Source organism: Myotis daubentonii, chromosome 3, assembly GCF_963259705.1.
Source record: "Myotis daubentonii chromosome 3, mMyoDau2.1, whole genome shotgun sequence".
NCBI lineage: Eukaryota > Metazoa > Chordata > Mammalia > Chiroptera > Vespertilionidae > Myotis > Myotis daubentonii.
In genome coordinates, this window is record NC_081842.1 from 143,106,875 (window position 1) to 143,125,280 (window position 18,406).

Sequence of the window (18,406 nt, forward strand, 5' to 3'; positions counted from 1 at the left end):
ATTGTTTATTTATTTTCATTGTAGTTAGCATAGATTCATTAGATTACCATTGTTTTTAACCAATTTGGTTAAAAATTCCTAGTTTTATTTATACTTAGATATTTATCTATTAGAAAAAATTGCTTTTATAGTGTTTTATATTCTTCAAAATTGGGATTAATAAAATTATTCTTTCATCTTTCACACAGTGATTTTTAGGGGAAGAAAATCACCAGGGGGGGATACACCATAATGTCTGTTTAAAACCTATTGTATAATTCCACCTGGGGATCAGTGATGTTTTCTTTGCTATTGATTGTTGTTTAGTAAAGGTTTATGTTGTGACATTGATTATCATAGTCATAGACACTTTAAGAATTATTCAGAATTAAATGATAAGGAATTTTATTGTATTAGGCTTATATTTCATAAGGCTGGTTTTAGTGTTAAAAAATAGCTGATTTTGAGAAATATCATTGATTGTTGATCTGTAGACTTTAAAAACTATTATTCTTTCCAATTGTAATAAAAAAATAGCTTGCAGATTGTAGAGCATTTGGAAATATAATTAAAAGTCACCTGTACCCCCCTTATGTAGTGGTTACCATGGTTAACATGTTGGCTTATATCTTTCCAATATTTTTCTGTATTGGTCTCTTTTACATGGATGAAATGTTTGTGCTATTTTTGTATCCCACTTAAAAACATTTAGGTTTATTATATGATAATAGAGGCCCAATGCATGAAATTTAAGCAAAAGCCTTGGCCCTGGCCCCCCCTGCTCCCAGTGGCCGCTCCCGGGGGGCTTCTGCCGACTCGGCCTCGGCCTCCGCCAGCTGTGGCTTTGTCTGGAAGGAAGGATGTCCAGGAAGACATTGGATGTCCGGTCTAATTAGCATATTACCCTTTTATTATTATAGATATTAATTTTAAATGGCTGGGTAATAGTTCATTTTGTGGCTATACTATAATATATACATTCTTTGGTTGGGTACTTAAATTTTATTCAAGTTATTATTCACTACTATAAATATATTCACTACTATAAATATCAAATAAATGAACATCATTGGGAATAAGTCTTTGTGTTGATTTCTGTAATTATTTTTAAATGTAGAGCAGGTTCATGAAGATAGAATTTGGGTAAAAGAATGAGCATTTTAAAGATTCTGCATTTTTTTGGCCACGTTGTTCTCTAAAGTAATATATCAATTAGTATATGAGTGACAGAGACACACTTTCCCTCATGTGCTTTTAGAGCTACCATTTTACCTTGTTCAATTTAATAGTAATTGGGATGATAGCTCATTGTTTTAATACATATTTCTTTGATTATACAAAATTGAGTATTTCTACATTTATTTGGGTTAGTTACCATTTGCATTGCCTTTATTATAGATTTTATGTCTTTCCAGTATACTCACTTGAGCTTCTTGTATATTGAGAATTAGCCCTAGGAAAACTTTTAAAGTCAGAACTGCTTTACCAGGCTCATAAAAGCAATAATCAGGGAATAATTAAACATTTAAATCTTGACAGGTTTTGCAGGTCTACTGTGAATTGATTTAATGATATTCCTATGTACCCACCATTGTCTGCTTGAGTACTTTGAGTATTAAAAAAAGGAAATTGAGATTATGATATGCTATGATAATTATTTTGCTAATAATGATGAATATATTTAAAAAATAAACTGCAGTATATATTTCTTGCAACAAAAGCTATTTTAAAAGATTTTCTTAAAGTAGGAAAAAGGCAATAATGACTGAAGTTCTTTAGGCACTATGGGTTGGGTAAGGTGCTTTGTGACCTTTTTCCGAAGAGGTTTTGTGGCTCACATTGATAAGCTGCCATTCATTGTCCTGTTTCTTTGTCTTTGACTCTCTCCAGTTTTCCTTCCTGAGTCCTTGGACTAGTTCCTACAAAATTGTGAGTTCACAGTGGTGCCCTCTGGGCCAGGGCATCTCCGGGCCAGCAGACCCTAAGCAGCCACTGCTGCTGAGAGCAGGTGCACGTGCAGATGGTGTGGTGGGGCCAGCCTGCCTTCTGCTTGGTGGTGCTGCAGAAGGTGATTGATAATACACTTTACTCCGCATAATGGTCTGAGGCAAGGGGAGCAAGAGTACCAGGCTGAATGAAAGTCAGAGCTGGCAGAATAAACACACACACTTAATTTAATTTGTAGTTTTGTTAAACTTCCTTATTAGTGCTCTTAACCAGTGGCCTTGGTGCTTGCAGTTTTCTCTCCTTGCCTCCTCTCTTGTTCTGTATCTTTTTAGGGCGATGGTGATGATAGACACAAAAAGGGCTGCAAGCAGCCATCCTGAGCTGGATATGGTGTTCGGTTGTTAATGCTTACATAGCTCAGACTGTGCTCCAGGCAGTGTGCAGTAAAGGGACCTTGTTATGTATCAAAGTCTGGCATTTGTCTTTTTCTAGTGGTTGTCTCCAAAATGGGGTGCACATACCCCTACGGTAGATAAAACAGTGCATTGGGATTTGGGTTGGAAGGAAACACTAAAACCTTCATTGTTATCACATTCTTTTTAAATTTCTATTTCTATAATCTTTCATGTTTATAATTAATTTGTAATAGTAATGCAAGTATATAATTTATAAGTGTATTTTGGGGAGGTATATTTGAAAGCTTTTGATTTTTAACTTTGTTTTCTCAACATGTGTGTGGTTTTACATTTTCTAGGACTTTGTCTTATGAGATTTGTTGTAGAGGTATGGCAGCTTTTACTTATTCTTACTAGTAGGAAACTAGGACATTAACATAGGTTACTGTTTATCTATTAAGAGTTTTTGTGTATTTTTTCCTCTGAGTAAAGAGAATGCTTAATAGACTTATTGGAGTACATATGAACAACATGAAGTCAAGGATAATTCTCACTTGTTTTTTTAGCCAGGATTTTATTCTGAATTTGAAACTATCAAAATGACTAAGGATTTTAGAGATGACTAGCACAGAAGTATTTTCAGTTGTTATTTAACCTCAGAGTTCACTTGGGATTTTATAACTATTTTGGGCAGCTTTCTGCTTGGAACCCCAAACATCATGAGATCTTGTGAATTCTGCTTATAACTAATAAATGAGTGTAATGATTATAACTCGTCCCTGGTTTGCTTCATCTTTACTTCTTTTAAAAGTTTTTTATAATGGTTAAGACCATTTTGGGTTTCTAATTTGGTATTCCACAGAATTTCTGCCTGGGTCACAGAGGGATAATTTTTTTGGAACTCTGAAATTTTATTATTTTTTTGTGGTTCAAAAATCGTGAAACCACTGTAGAAAGCTTACTGATGGGAATTTCAACTATGAGAATTTATAGTCATCATTTTTGCATTTTCCCCCTTAGGGTACATTTTTTGAGGCTTTATTTTTAGTTTGTTAGCATTGCAGAACATATGAAAGAATAACCAAACCTTTTGGATAAATGTGGAAAACCAGTGTTTTGAGGGGCCAAAATTAAGTGAGGATGGGAGCTCTCAGTAGTGTTGAGAAGTTGAGAGAGAGCCAGAACTTTCTCTGGAGCAAGAGGTCACGTCTCAGATGCTGCCAGAGGGGGTGGCCTTCAGATTCTAAAGACAGCCTCTCACTTTTCTTCCTCCCTTCTCATTTATTTGACAATTATATTTTAACTAGAGGCCCAGTGCACAAATTCATGCATGGGTGAGTCCAGCCAGCCCGCCTGATCAGGGCCTGATCAGGGCTGGGCTGGCTGCGGGGAGGGGCCAAGGGCATTGGGCTGGTGGGCCCCACCCCTAATTGGCATGGGGGGACAATCAGGGGCGGGGCTGTCTGGAGGGAGGGACTGGGGGCTGATAGGGTGGTGGGGGCCCATCGGGGGTGGGGCCGGCCTTGGGGAGGGGCTGCAGGAGGTTGGCCAGCTGGCCTTGCACTCTATTGGGGTAGGGGGGTGATCAGGGGCGGGGCCGGCCAGGGTGAGGGTCTCTGGGGATTGGCCTGCTGCCCTGCCCTCGATTGGGGTGGGAGAGGCCTATTGGGCTGGTTCGCTGGTCACAGTGGGCGTCATAGCAACCAGTTGTTCCAGTCATTATGGCATTCTGGTTGCTGGCTTTTTATATATATAGATTGTGCATTTATTTTTTCTGATAATTTACCCAGTTAAGGTAATTCTTTTTTTTTAATATTTTTTATTAATTTCAGAGAGGAAGGGAGAGGGAGAGAGATAGAAACATCTATGATGAGTGACAATCACTGATTGGCTGCCTCCTGCACACCCCACACTGGGGATTGAGCCCGCAACCCAGGCATGTGCCCTTGACCAGAATCAAACCTGGGACCCTTCAGGCTGGCTATCTATGGAGCCAAACCAGCTAAGACAAAGTAATTCTTGTTATTCAATTCTAGGTCACTGAAATCCCTTTGAGACTCAACTTTCAGAGCTCCAACTATATGAACTTTTTTGTGTGTTTTATCAAGAGGATGAACAGTCATTTTCATCTTTCCCAGAATCAGAGTGAAGAACAGGACAAATGACCAAACTCTCTTTTCAGATAGATGGCCTTCTTCATTAACCAATGTTCTTCTTAGTTAATATACTTCATATACCCAGCACTGTCCACAACAACAGCCTTACTTCCTTGCCTATGGCTTTCTGGAAGGTCAGGACCATAAGAATATTCTGTCTTCACTTGTCATGTTTTGCCATTTAATAAGGATGATTAAAGTCTAATAATAAAAGCTTCTTATGAGACCTAGTTATAGTTGATCTTGGGGTTGCTTGATTCAGAAAGATTCCTAGGTTAAATAACTTGTGACTTGTCATGTTTGACACAAGTCTTTCTGAGCACCTGCTGGCTACTTTTATAAGAGTCAAAATTTTCATTCTGGGTCCAGGAAAACCTCTGTCAGTTCCATTCCACAGAAGGAGAAGAATGGACATCTCTACCTGTGCATCCAGGTGCCATTCTTTGAGTTGTGCAGAGAAGGTTCTGTTCCCACATCTTTTGCATATTGTCTTGTTTATATTAATTTTGCTAGGAAGCATCAACTCTGTAGAGGTTACAGGAACCATAGCTACACTGATGACAGGCCCTTCTCCCAATCTCTAAGCCCATGAAGGTAATGAGGTATGTCATGATCCCAATGTACTGAAATACAGAAAAATCAGAATAATGGCTGTTTCACTGCTTTCACCTCTAGTGAAAAGTGCACAATGGCTGGAATGCAGGGCTGCTCCTTTTCCAGCCAGTAATTTTGAAAGATATATTTGTAGTGTATATTTTCTAGGACTGTGTCTTTCGGGGGAAAGAGTCAAGTTGTCCAGCGCCTCAGACCTGGATGTTTTCATGGTTCTACACAAAATTGGATACTGATAGTAATACCCAGAATTGTTTCTTAAAAGGCATCTAGGAAAGTGGGCCATCTGATGGATTTCTTCTTTGTAAATTCCCCCTTTTTTCCCACATGGGTGCAGGACTTCCTATCAAAATCATCCTGTAGGACTGCTGAGGTTATAGGTCCATCCAGATGTTCATAAAGACACACTGTTTTCTCCTTTAGGGCTGAGCTCAGATGTCAGTTTATGATCAGAGGAAGTGATTTTCTACATCAGTACATTGGTTTCTCCATGTTTGCTAAATCAGCTGTACCAGTTTCTTGATATCTGTTCCTGCTACGTCCATCATTCTTTTGTTCTTTTCCTTTTCTCTGGCCATGCCGATATACTGTGGATGCCACCCATCTGCATGGTGCTGTGGGCAGCCATCTTGGTTTTCATATATATATATATATATATATATATATCCCAGTGCACAGGATTTGTGCACTGGTGGGGATTGGCCCACTATGGGAGTGGTTGTGGACCTGCCCTATGAGGGAGTGTACTGACGACCATGGGGCAACTCCTGCATTGAGCATCTGCCCCCTGGTGGCCAGTGCACATCATAGCAACCCGTCATTCCGCCGTTTGGTTGATTTGCATATTAGGCTTTTATTATATAGGATATTCCTTCTGCCCCATAATAATAGTAGCAGTTGATGAATGTAATTTGTCCCATAATAATAGTAGCAAAAGAAAGTAAATATAGAACGCAACATTTATTTTCAAAAAACTAGATTAAAGTAAACAATAAATTAAAAATAGTACTCCTAATTTTTATTTTGAGTGTTCAGATAGTTTCTGGATTTTTCAATAATTTCGTTACTGCATTTTAAACTTGTAGGTAGGATCCCTTGGCTGCGAAACTTTGCTTTCCCTATATGCGTGAGCTTAAAATTATTGGAGCCATCGTTCTTCATTGCTTCCAGCATAACTTGCTGAAGTGACAGAAACGTATTATCCAGTATTTCGGGAGAAATATTATCAAAGGCTAATATGGTGCCTCTTCTGCTAAGAGGAATATGTCTAAGTTTTTCAAGTTGTTCTCCATAATCTTTGCATTTACGTCCACAGCTTTGTTTTATCAAAGAATCAACATTAGCATAAGATTCTCCTTGACAATTATTTTTGGAAGTACGTTTCCAAATTCTTGATATGGTCATTCTGTTGCACTTAAATTGTTTTGCAGCTAACTTAATTGCACCTTTCTGCAACTTTTCCTTTTTCTTTTGATGCATCAAGAACTGGACAGTTGCAACTCGATCTTTGCTTGAAAATTCTCTTTTTTTAATCTTACTTTTACAATGGGTTGATAATTCAACTGAAATAAAACAATTGATTTTGATCAGCGGATGAAATTAGAAAAATAGTTATAATTCGTAATAATTAGATTAACCTAAAAATTGAAAAATGTGTCAAAACAAATGACATATGTCATAAAACATTGATTTTGATTGAAGGCTTCGCAGTTTTGTGCTACAACATAACTTACAGCTGCATTCGCCAATAATTCCTGCTTAAATATTCACTTGCTACTATTATTATGCGACAGAGGGAGTATTTTTTTTCTTGTGGTAAAATATACATAATATAAAATTTACTATTTTAACCATTTTTAAGTATACAGTTCAGTGTCATTAAGTACATTCACATTGCTGTGCAGCCATCACTACTGTCCATTTCCAGAACTTTTTCATCATTCAGAACTAAAACTCTGTACCCATGAAGCAATAACTTCCCCTCCCCCAAGTCCCTGATAGTCACTATTCTGCTTTCTGTCTTTCTGAATTTAACTTCCAGGTTCCTCATATAAGTGGATTTGGATTCATTGATATTTTAAAAATAGACCTGAAAAAGCCACTGCCACATTTCTTGAGTGCTGCTAAGTTTCTTTTCAGCTCTGGCCCCAGAGGCATTCAGCATTTGCTGGCCAGCTAGGAGCAAGGGAGCAAAACTTTGGGAGACCCCCAAAATGATGGGCCCTCCTCCCTTTCATACAGACTGATTTTGAGAGGTTATCTAGAGTTCCAAGGCTCTAGAGATTTTAAGGTTAGACTATGGATTCTTTAAGAAATCAGATAGCTAAAGCTATGTGAAATTAGTATAGGAAATAAGATCAGTCTTTTAGAAAACAAAAATTAGAAGGTAGCCTAACAAGTAGAAAGACCCTTTGCTTTGGTTGTCTCTCTGAAGCTAGTATACAGACATTTTTACTTTGAACTTTTTTTCCCTCTATTCATTATTTCATACTTGGATTAGAGAACAGTGTTCGAGTTTTTATATTTAATAGTTTAAAAATACATATTTCGCCCTAACCGGTTTGGCTCAGTGGATAGAGCGTCTGCCTGCGGACTCAAGGGTCCCAGGTTCGATTCCGGTCAAGGGCATGTACCTTGGTTGCGGACAGATGTTTCTAACTCTCTATCCCTCTCCCTTCCTCTCTGTAAAAAATCAATAAAATATATTTAAAAAAATAAAAATACATATTTTAACAAAATTAATGACAAAATATCTCTTAAATTTCTAAAAAATATAATAGATGTTAAACTGAAAGATGATAGCATTTGTGTCAATGGGAGATAACTCTTTCATTGACTTTTTTTTTCTCGTTAATCCTCATATATTTACTCTATTGATTTTCAGAGAGTGAAAGGGAAGGGGGGAGGGAGAGAGGAAGAGAAAGAGAGAGAGGAGGAGAGAGAGTGAAGAGGAGAGATAGGAGAGAGGAGAGAAACATCAATGTGAGAGAGACACATCTATTAGTTGCTTTCCTCATTCCACCCTGTCTGGGGTCAGGAATCAGTCTGGTGTGCAGGCCTGCACCCTAAACACCAAGCAACACCAGCGAGGACTCATTAATTTTTAAATAAGTAGTCAATGACCCTACCCTGTCTGCTGCTTACTTTCTTTCCAGTTTTTCCCAGGTAGGACTTGATTCAAGCAGTATATATTGAACATTTTGTATGAAGTGGATACTCAGCAGTTATTTTTCATAATGTTCATTTGTAATAAATTCAGCATTTTCCATGTTTCCTCATGAGGATTAAAAAATATTTCTGTATATTGCTTTACCAGAAACTTGACTACTGAGATGATAATCTGACCTGTAGCAGTATTTCTCATGACTATATAGAATGTTATTTTCTTGTACCATTTCATTCAAGATGGAAAAAAAAATCATTAGCGGATGCAAAGGGAAGAAAAATTCAGTTGGTCACTGTGCTCCAGGGTTTGATGAATTGGGAGCTACAAGACGTAGTACAAAAACCAGCGGAAAGATCCTGTAAAACATGGCTGAAATAAACGGGTTTCATTTTAAAAACAAAACCAAACTCCACTGACATGTGCAGATCATTTACATCTTTAAGTAAAATTGTTTGAAATCCAGAAGTGGGCATTGTGCCTTATTGTTTGAAAATAATGACTTTAAATTTTGGTTTCTGCTTTGGGTGTGATATCTGTAATGTCAAGTGAATTAATTTAATTGTATAGTGGGGCCTTGACTTACGAGTGTCCCGACTAACGAGTTTTTTGAGATACCAGCTGTCTCTCGGCCGATTTTTTGCATTGAGTTGACAGAGTAATATGAGTTAATGAGCTCCTTAGAATATTAGGCTTTTATTGTATAGGATATTACATCTAAGAAATTAACATTGGTACATTACTGTTAACTACTGGTAAATACCGCACTTCATTCAGATTTTACTAGTTTTCCCCTAATGTCCTTTTTCTTTTTTTCAAATATGGAACGCTTCACGAATTTGCATGTCATCCTTGCGCACAGCCATGCTAATCTTCTCAGTATCTTTCCAATTTTAGTATATGTGCTGCCGAAGCGAGCACGTCCCTAATGTCCTTTTTCTGTTCCAAGATCTCATCCAGGGTACCGCAGTGCAGTTAATTGTCCTGTCTTCTTTGTCCCATCTAATCTGTGACAGTTTGTCAGATGATCCTTGTTTTTGACACTTTTAAGGAATACTTTTTTGTAGAATATCAGCTGTTTAGTGGAATGTCCTTTAGTTTGCATTTGTCTGATGTTTTTCTCATATTTAGAGTAGGGTTATGGGTTTTTAGGAGGAAGATTTCAGAAGTGAAGTACTATTCTTACTATATCACATCAGGAGTAGATACAAATACTTTTGCTTTTAATATTTTGATCTCAGCAGGGAGAAATGGGGAGAACAAGAAGGTGGAATTTAAGTCAGTCACTTCTGCCCTGGTAAAAATTGTGGTAAAGATTAGGCGAGGGAACTGAATCTAAAAGAAAAATTTAAATTTATTTGGGGGAATTCAGCCTTTGGTTTTCCTGTCATACATCACTTTGGATGTTTGAGAGTTGGTTGTATTTATTTTAACATTTGACTGATATAAATCAGAGAAATGAACAGGCCAATGGTATATAGATATTCATCAAGGTCAAATTGCAATAATCTTTTCAAAGTCTCTCAACCAATCTTTAGAAGTCAGAAAAATTTTTAATTGGATATTTTTTTCTTTTCCTCTGCTGCTATATTTTTTCTTTCCCTGCGCTCTTTTGCATTAAGGTTTATGTTTTTCAAGCTGAGTTAATGATACTGAGAAACACTTGAAAGCATTTGTCACTAGAGTAGTTTATTCCTTAATTAATGGTGATGTGTTTTGCAGACAGGTGGCACACTTTAATGTGTTACAGAGACTAGTCTTGTTAGTTATTGATTAGTAATGAATAAATTACTGCCATTTTTAATCATAGGAAACTTTCTTTGGAGGATAATTAATCAGATTCATGTATTTCTTAGCCAATGTAGGATTATCATCTTTTTTAGTTACAAGAATGAACCTGCCTGCCTCTGGCCTGGGTAAGTTCGGGATAGAGCAGACAGGTTTTTAGGTTATATTTTGATCTTTATTTTTATTAAGCAGATGAGAAGAGTACTTGCTTAAAAATTACTTTAAACTGCCTTCCTGTTGAGTAGGTTTTGAACTACCTGCTTGACAGATGGTGTTGGAAGTAATTACTGAAATCATGTGTTTACCTGTACGTGGACATGTGTTCACCAGATGTACCCTGTTTACTCAGAGCTGCTGATTTCTTAAAGAAATACACACCTTCTGGATAGAGTTGCATAACTTAGGAGAAAGAATAAAAGCTCAGCCAGCCACAGCTCTCAGTCTCTCTCAGTTGCAGAATCAGCTGTAGTGAGAAGACTCATTTCTCTTAGTGAGTGGTAGGGTAGCCCAGAGAACTACTTTCAGCATCATTTATCTTTCCTTCTTTTGACTTACTTAGTAGTTTAATCTTACCTGTCTACTAAATTATTTAATAGCCCCTCCCCCCAATATAGATTGAATTGTAGTAATACTGATCAGTCTTTTAATATGATGGTTATGGTTCATTATATTATTGTGTTATTTTTACTTGATATTTTTAAAAACATATTTTCTAAACCAAATGTTAAAGATGTAGTCATCACTCAATTTCTAAGTTCTGATATTGGAGGCCTGCCTTTTGTATTAAGCATTTTTTTTTTTAACAACACATAGATAATTCCTATATTCATGAAGACTGAGAACAGCTACTTTAATGTTTTATTTATTAACCATCAAAACCTAATTTATGTTTCCCCCTTCATTTCTATTTTACTTATGTTAAAAATTGTAAAAACTCACGGATAATGACCCCTTTAACATGTGTGCTTTACGCGTTCAGTTTTTAAGCTGAGTACATTTAACTGTCTATAAACCCTGAGAAACAAGGAAAGCCATTGTTTCAAGATTTTGACAGGTGCAAAACTGTAAATAATTACAGGCCTGGGCAGAAACTAGAACAGGAGTTGCACAGCAGCTGGCAGGCCTGGCCTGTGGCAGGTCTGACCTGAGTTAAGTAGCCTTACTTTTCTGGCAAGCTCAGATTTGTTTTATAGTATGAAATTCACCTCTATTACAGAAAGATTCTACTGATTGGGACTAGATATCAGTTGCAAAGGGAGAAACGTATACAGAATATTGAGAAAGAAAACTGCCCATTGAGTCACCTTTTGTACAGCTTCAGGGCCAGATGGAACTTGTGTTGATGAGTTTTAAAATGGACTCACATGTTGACTGAAATAAATCACTCAACACCAAATGGTATACAGCAATAATACCTAAGGAGGGTGGTCTGGTTTTTTTGTTTTTGTTACATATGACATCTACTTCTAAAACATTTTAACTTTTAATCTTATGAGCATATCTGACTTTTGTGAAGAGGAAAGCAATTTAATTATTTATATCTTGGGAATACCTGAATTGTGCTTTTCTAGGTCTGTATGGAGAGTAATGCTATTTCTAATGACATTTTATCATCTCAGATTCCATTAGGCAGTTCCCTGACTCAGAATGACCTGATTTGTTGCTGCTCTGTAAAGAAGGCTGCTTGCTGCCACAGCCCCTCCACGTACCACATTGTTACCCGGAAAGTTTACAAAGGACAGGGTTCTGCCAGGACAGAATTAAAAGGCTGATGACTTGTGGGCCCGATCTAACCTGTAGATGGGGTTTCTTTGGCTTGCATAATATTTTAAAATTTTGACAATTTTAAATTTAAAAATGTATTTCTGACTTTTTTGGAAAATCTGATGATATGGCAACCCTGGGCCTGCATTCCTGCAATTGGTTGGAACTGAGTAGCAGCTGCCCCTTTCTACTCGGCTTTCTCCAGTCCTTATAATTCTCTATTGTTTATTCACTTCCCTTACTTACCTGTAGACATTTGAGTTAATGACCCTTGGACTAGAAGATGTGTGGGTTTAAGAGTGGACAAACCTGGAGAAAAGGACAGTTTTTAGGAGAGATTTGTAGAGCCTTGATCCAGTTACCATTGATTTGCCTTGTGCTATGTTCCCTCCATGCTCTCTACCTCTTATTTCATCTAGTGCCTGTGTTTTCTCTTCACTATTATGAGAACTATATCCACTAGAACTTAGGGTTATGGTCCCCCAACCACCCTTAGTAAAGTAGATATCCTAGGACCTGGAATAGGTTAGGAATTTTCTGAATGATTACTAGTCCTTTAACTTACATATTAATATGTTTTAGTTTAATCAGTTTTTCTCATCATTTTTTTTTTTGTGTGTGTGTAGAAATCAGCTTTATTGAAGGATGAGAGTTTGATTAAAAAAGGAATATAGAGACCTAGCCCGTTTGGCTCAGTGGATAGAGTATCGGCCTGCGGACTGAAGGGTCTGGGTTTCTGGTCAAGGGCATGGGGATTCTGGTCAGGAACACATACCTGGTTGCAGGATTGATCCTGCACATGTGGGAGGAAACCAAGCAATGTTTCTGTCTCTCTTTCTCCCTTCCACTCTTTCTAAAAATCAATGGAAAAATACTGGGTAAGGATTAATAAAACAAACAAACAAACAAACAAACAAAAGGAATATAGACATTTTTAAAGCTCTGGGCATATGAAGAGAAAGAGCTACAGGACTTACTGTTGGGCTTTAAAATATTTAAGGTTTGATTTCCCGACAGGGAGAAAAAAGAAAAAAGAGGGCAAATCATGATATAGTGCCATAGTAGGTGACTTAAGAGGGACTGATGGCAATGAGACCCTTGACAAAATGGACAAAGGAAGTAGGAGGATCCCAGAAATTAAAATTTTCCTAGATAGGACAAAAGAAATGGTTCTCTTCTCCCTCCTTCTCTGACACGTCTCTGTACTCTGGTGTTTCAATTCTTATGACCCAGAATCTATGGAATAAGTATGCTCTTTCTTTGTTTCTAGATAGGAGGAGAGAGAAGAACTGGAGTAGAGTTGAATTGAATTTGTCTAAGAATCTCACTAGTAAAATATATGAAAAATTAATAAAAAACACCCACCTCCATTGTAAGTTGACTTTTGGCACATAGCTAACTCATAAATTGGGTGGTTCTGAGCTTTGTTAAATAAAGTTATTAGAAAAGGAGTGGAGTAGACTAGGGGTTTGCAAACTATGGCCTGCAGGACAAATCTAGCACGCTGCTTGTTTTTGTAAATGAAATTTTATTGGAACATAGTTGCACCCATTAGTTTACATATACTTTCCATGGCTGCTTTCACAGTGTAAGGGCAGAGTTGAATAGTTGTGACAGAGATCATATGGCCCTTGAAATTTGAAATATTTATTATCCGATACTTTATAGAAAAAAATGTGCTGACTCTTGGTATAGATGATTTTATCCAAAAGAGAAAAAACAGCCCTCTATGTACTCTAAGTTAATTTTTATTTAAAACAAAGGGAATTAGACATATGGTTGGTGATATATATATATATATATATATATATATATATATATATATATATATATATATAGGTTATTTTGCAAGTATTTATAGAGTTATTGTTTCATTTGAATGGAATGAAAGTTTATAATGTTTATAAAGATTACAGTTGGTCTACAATTTTATTATGCCATTGACTATAGCTATTTCTGGTGAGGATTATAATAAGTTAACAGGAAAATATGAAGTAATATAGTTGGTAAAAAAATGATGTAATAGTAAAAATTAGTAAAATAAAATTTTTGTTATGTTTTGGGCTACAGCTTTTTGGAGGGAAGAGTATAATGTTATTTAATTAATTTTACACAATATTTTTGGGAATATATTTAATGAACAAATGTGTACATATGGTCCATTTCGTTATTAATTTAAATGTTGAAGACAGCTAAAAGTTTTAGTTATTGGGGAAATAGTGAACTTTCATTTAATGATCAAGTTAAACATGAATAAACTTATGTCTTTCTTGCTTTTAATTTTGATAACATTTGAAAATAGCAGGTGTGTATTGTGAGATTCATTCAGCATGGTGAGTGTCTCAAGAGTTAACACTGTTCTCAGCACTGGGAGTTCAGCACTGAATAAAACAGAATACTTAGCTGACCTGGCAAGGGGAAAAACAATAAACAAACATTCATGGACTTAATTATTTAGTGAGCTGTACCAAGTGCTCTTTTAAGTCATGGGGATAAAGCAGTGAATAAAGCAAATTTTCGTCTTTTATGGAGCTTACATTTAAATGTAGCTTTACACATAGCTTATCCAACATTAGTTGGAAAAGAGAGATAACATGTAAGTTGGTTAACAAATGCTATGAAGAAAATGAAAGCAAGGTCTTTGGAGAGATGGGGGATGCTATTTTGGAAAGCATGTTCAAGAAAAATTTCTCTGATAAGATCAAATTTGAGCAGAGACCTGAATGAGTACAGTAATGAGCAGTGGTGATATTTGAGGAAAGAACATCCCCAGCAGAGGAAATAGCATTGAAAAAGCACAGGGGTAGTAGCGTGCTTGGTTGTCTAGGGAATAGCAAGGGGAGGCTGTGTGGTTGGTGTAGGAGCCAGAGGGAGAATGGTAGGAGGTAAGTTTGCTTTTTGCCTAATGGATGGCTCTGAATGTATAATAGAGGTAAAGCCACATAGGACCAGGTAAATTCTATATGAAGTGGCAGCAGTGTAGACCAGAATATAAGAATCTATGGAAGATTTCTCTAAACCAGAACTCAGGATATAATAGAGTTAATTTGTTCATTGTTCCTCAAATTAAATATCACTTCTGTGAATCTCCTTATGATTTTCTCTTTCAAAATGGAATTCTACATGGTATAGTCTAGTGCCCTGAGACCGGTATAAGTTGTTGAATTTATGGTGTGCCCCTACCCATTACAGGGTGGCCATTTGGTTAATTTGCAATGAATATCAGGTTTAAAATAAATGGGTCAGAAGCTTGACTAAAATGAAAATAACAATTCACATTCAATTAAAATGTGAATAGCCTGCAATAATTTTTAATTGTACTAGGGTTAAGTGGAGGATAGAAGCAGAATGATAATTAATACTTGTAAATTTAAAAGTCAGCTGTATTCTAAGTGTTAATTTTTCTTGGAAGTGTTGTACAAAATGGTCAAGTTCCTGAAATTGTAGGAACACTGATCAATGTATTTATAATTGTGAGGAATGTTAGGTAGCTGACATCAAGTATGAACTAATTAACTAAGGGCTTATATAATATGCTTTAACAAAAGTACATATTTAAAAATAATTGACTTATTTTTTATTTTACAAATGACAATATTTACATAGTGCTTTATTTTATCACTGAGCATATTTTTATGGTGATTTACTTTTAACACAGGTAGGTATCAATAAGTGAAAATTTGTTTTTGGTTTAATAATATTACACGGAAATACACATTTTATAAAGAACACCATCAATCACAACTATTAAAGCTACTATATTTGAAATAGTACAGGTTTTTTGAGATGCAGCAGTTAGTAATGATATTGATATGCCATAGAAAGACAAGACAAATTAAATGTGTAGCATTCAGACAAGTATTTCACCAGGAAGGACCCTGCACGTAAATAGGTTGGGTTTAAAAAGTTCTTCTGCAGAATTTGCTAAAATTCAGGACTCATTTTTACTCAGAAGCAATAATATACATGGTAATTTGATTTTCAGGCAAACCTAAAATGTATTAGGAGTCTCTATATATTTCATGGGTCTCAGAGGACTATGGTGGAAGTTTTGAGCAGATCTAATTTCCAGTAAAAATCTATCTATCGTGTTTATTTTCCTTGGTACACTTGTTTCAGCAGCACACTCCTTGAGTCAGCTTAGAATTACTTTTCTATTTGCTACCTGTGTCCCTTTGTCCCCTGTGTGGGTAAGACAGTCTGTGATCATAGAGTTGTTTTATAATTTGGATCTACAGGTGAGACAGTTATTGCTGTCGCCAAACATTTACTCTTGTCACCAGCTCTTCCAGGGTAGCAAGTCTTACCTGAAGGTACTCATGCCCATAATTATCAGCCACAAGAAAGCTGATGTGGTGGGGAAAGTCATGTCCCTTACCACCCATTTGCTCCTCACTTTACAGAGCAGTAGGAGGTGGTGAAGGCCAGGAAATGCCATTTGGGACAGGTGGACTTTCTCTACCTAAAACCACGTGCTGCTTCCTGTGAGGATCCCTTTGCCTTTGCCTTAATTGTGCTGCTGTATCTAGTGATACACAACTCTCTCACTAGCTGTACCTAATGTGGGGCTCTTTGGTGCTGAACATTGGCCGGAGGGTTGTGTGATGAGGGAAAAAAGGAAGGAAAGGGGGGAAAAAATCACTTATTCTAACTTCCTTTGCTTTACATTAGTGTGTGTGTGTGTGTGTGTGTGTGTGTGTGTGTGTGTGTGTATTTGAGGTAGTGATCAGATGCTGATAGGCTGACCCAACCAGCTTCTGTCTATTTTCTACTTTTAAATTTTAATGAAACTGGGCACACCTTCTTCCTTACTCTGACTTTATTTCAGATTTGCAACATTTTACTTTTATTTACTCAAACCAAAGTGTTTGACTTAGTTAACTTAGCCCCCTAATTTTACAACAGAGGAAACAATACCATCAAATCTATAGCTATATTTAAATATACATGTATATCTGTGTTTATATGTGTCATTTATCTGTTGTACAAAGTAATAAATAACCCAGGAGCACAGCATCTGTCTCACCTGCTGCTCTCTATGATGTGAAGCGATGAGTCACATGAGTAATTGTATTGCTTGTATAAAGTACTTGGAAGACAGTTTTACTTGCATAAGTCCTGCGCTGCATGTCATAAAGATGAAAAGTTTGAGCCATCTGTTACTTAAAAAAATTACCCTAGTATACCACCTGGTGTTTAACTAGGCCTCAGGATTTGTTCCAGATACTGCAGTGCTTCATTGAACAAATATTGGGGTGACGGGTGGGTAGGGTTCGGTGATTACTTCTGTGACCTGGGAAGGGCCCTTTTCACTCAGTCTTGAACAATGTTATTTGGATCATTGTGCTATTTCCTATTGTGGTTGGCCTGTCGTTAAAAACAATTTTGTCTTAATTTTGAAAATTGGATATGAGGAGTAACATTACACAAAAACAACATTATACAATGATGAAGATAATGTTCTGTGCGGCATGATTTAATTTGGAGCAGTGGATGGCCACCTGCTAGGCCTTTGTTCTTGTGACAGTCTGGCAAGTGGCCCCAGTGTTTTGGTCCTTTCGTTGGTCATGTGGCTGTTGAGATCTGCTTGGGTTAGTTGCAACCATTAATCTGGGAGCACAGAATGATGGAGTATTTGACTACTGGGTGTTTGAATTAAGAAAACAAATCCCTTTTAAAGTTATTATTCAGCAATCACAGAATGCTTTTATCGTGTTGATATAACATCTGAGTCTTTACATTTTATCTGGCAGGAGCCTATTCTTATCTACAACATAAAAAAGAAATCTAGTAGTATTTGGCATTATGGTAACTAGCTACCACATAGCACCTGTCTGCTTACTCACTCTGGTGGGGTAACTGTAATTCAGTGACTATCCAGGGACACTTTTGAGTATGACAGAGAGCCTGTAATAATTATGCTGGCATAAGAGGCATAGACAAAGACATATGGTCACTCTGTTTATAAGGTATGGCCATTTTTACTCTCCTCTATGATCAAGGATAGCCAAGAATTTCATATGTATTTAAGGATGATTCCTGTATTTAAATTGCATTAACTGTGGCCAGTATGGTGCCTCATACAAAATAAACACTCAACATTTAAAAATTGAATTACTATTTGTATTAAAAAAAACCTTAAAGCTTCCTACCAAAGATCTTTTATTATGTTCATTTAAAGCAGTTTGGGGTTAAAAATTTTCTCTATTTTTCTGTCTTCCAGGCCAAGTTTCTGGCTTTCCTGAAGTGATGTGCATTCTGAAACCATTTTAATATATAATGTACTATAAGGGTAGGGAAAACACTTGAAAATTGTAATTGCTGTTGATTGTGTCTAAAATAATTTAAATTACATACTATAAGAGTGAGCCATTTAGTCAAGTGCTTATGACTTATCCCAGTAACTTATTTACTTTTCTTTGTTACTTGAAATTGTTAAACACTTCAATAGCTACTTAGCAATTCTTTATATTTCTTCTGGGAAAATAAGCCATGGCATTCAATTCAGTTGTCTGATATACCTAGTCAGAGACTTTCCTACTAAGGAAATAATGAAGTTTTGGATAACTTGTAATGCTAATTACAAATTTTGTGTTTATCAC

At 36.5% G+C, this 18,406-nt stretch overlaps 1 protein-coding gene and 1 non-coding gene across 6 annotated transcripts in view; one reads left to right on the forward strand and one right to left on the reverse strand.

The window, feature by feature from the left end:
• The window catches only part of CDKAL1 (CDK5 regulatory subunit associated protein 1 like 1), a 684,969-nt gene that overhangs the window by 141,345 nt on the left and 525,218 nt on the right, over positions 1-18,406 (forward strand). The gene's annotated exons all lie outside the window — the stretch shown is intronic.
• On the reverse strand, positions 9,068-9,173 carry LOC132232063 (U6 spliceosomal RNA). The gene has a single exon (XR_009452226.1). It is a non-coding gene; the product is annotated as a U6 spliceosomal RNA (small nuclear RNA).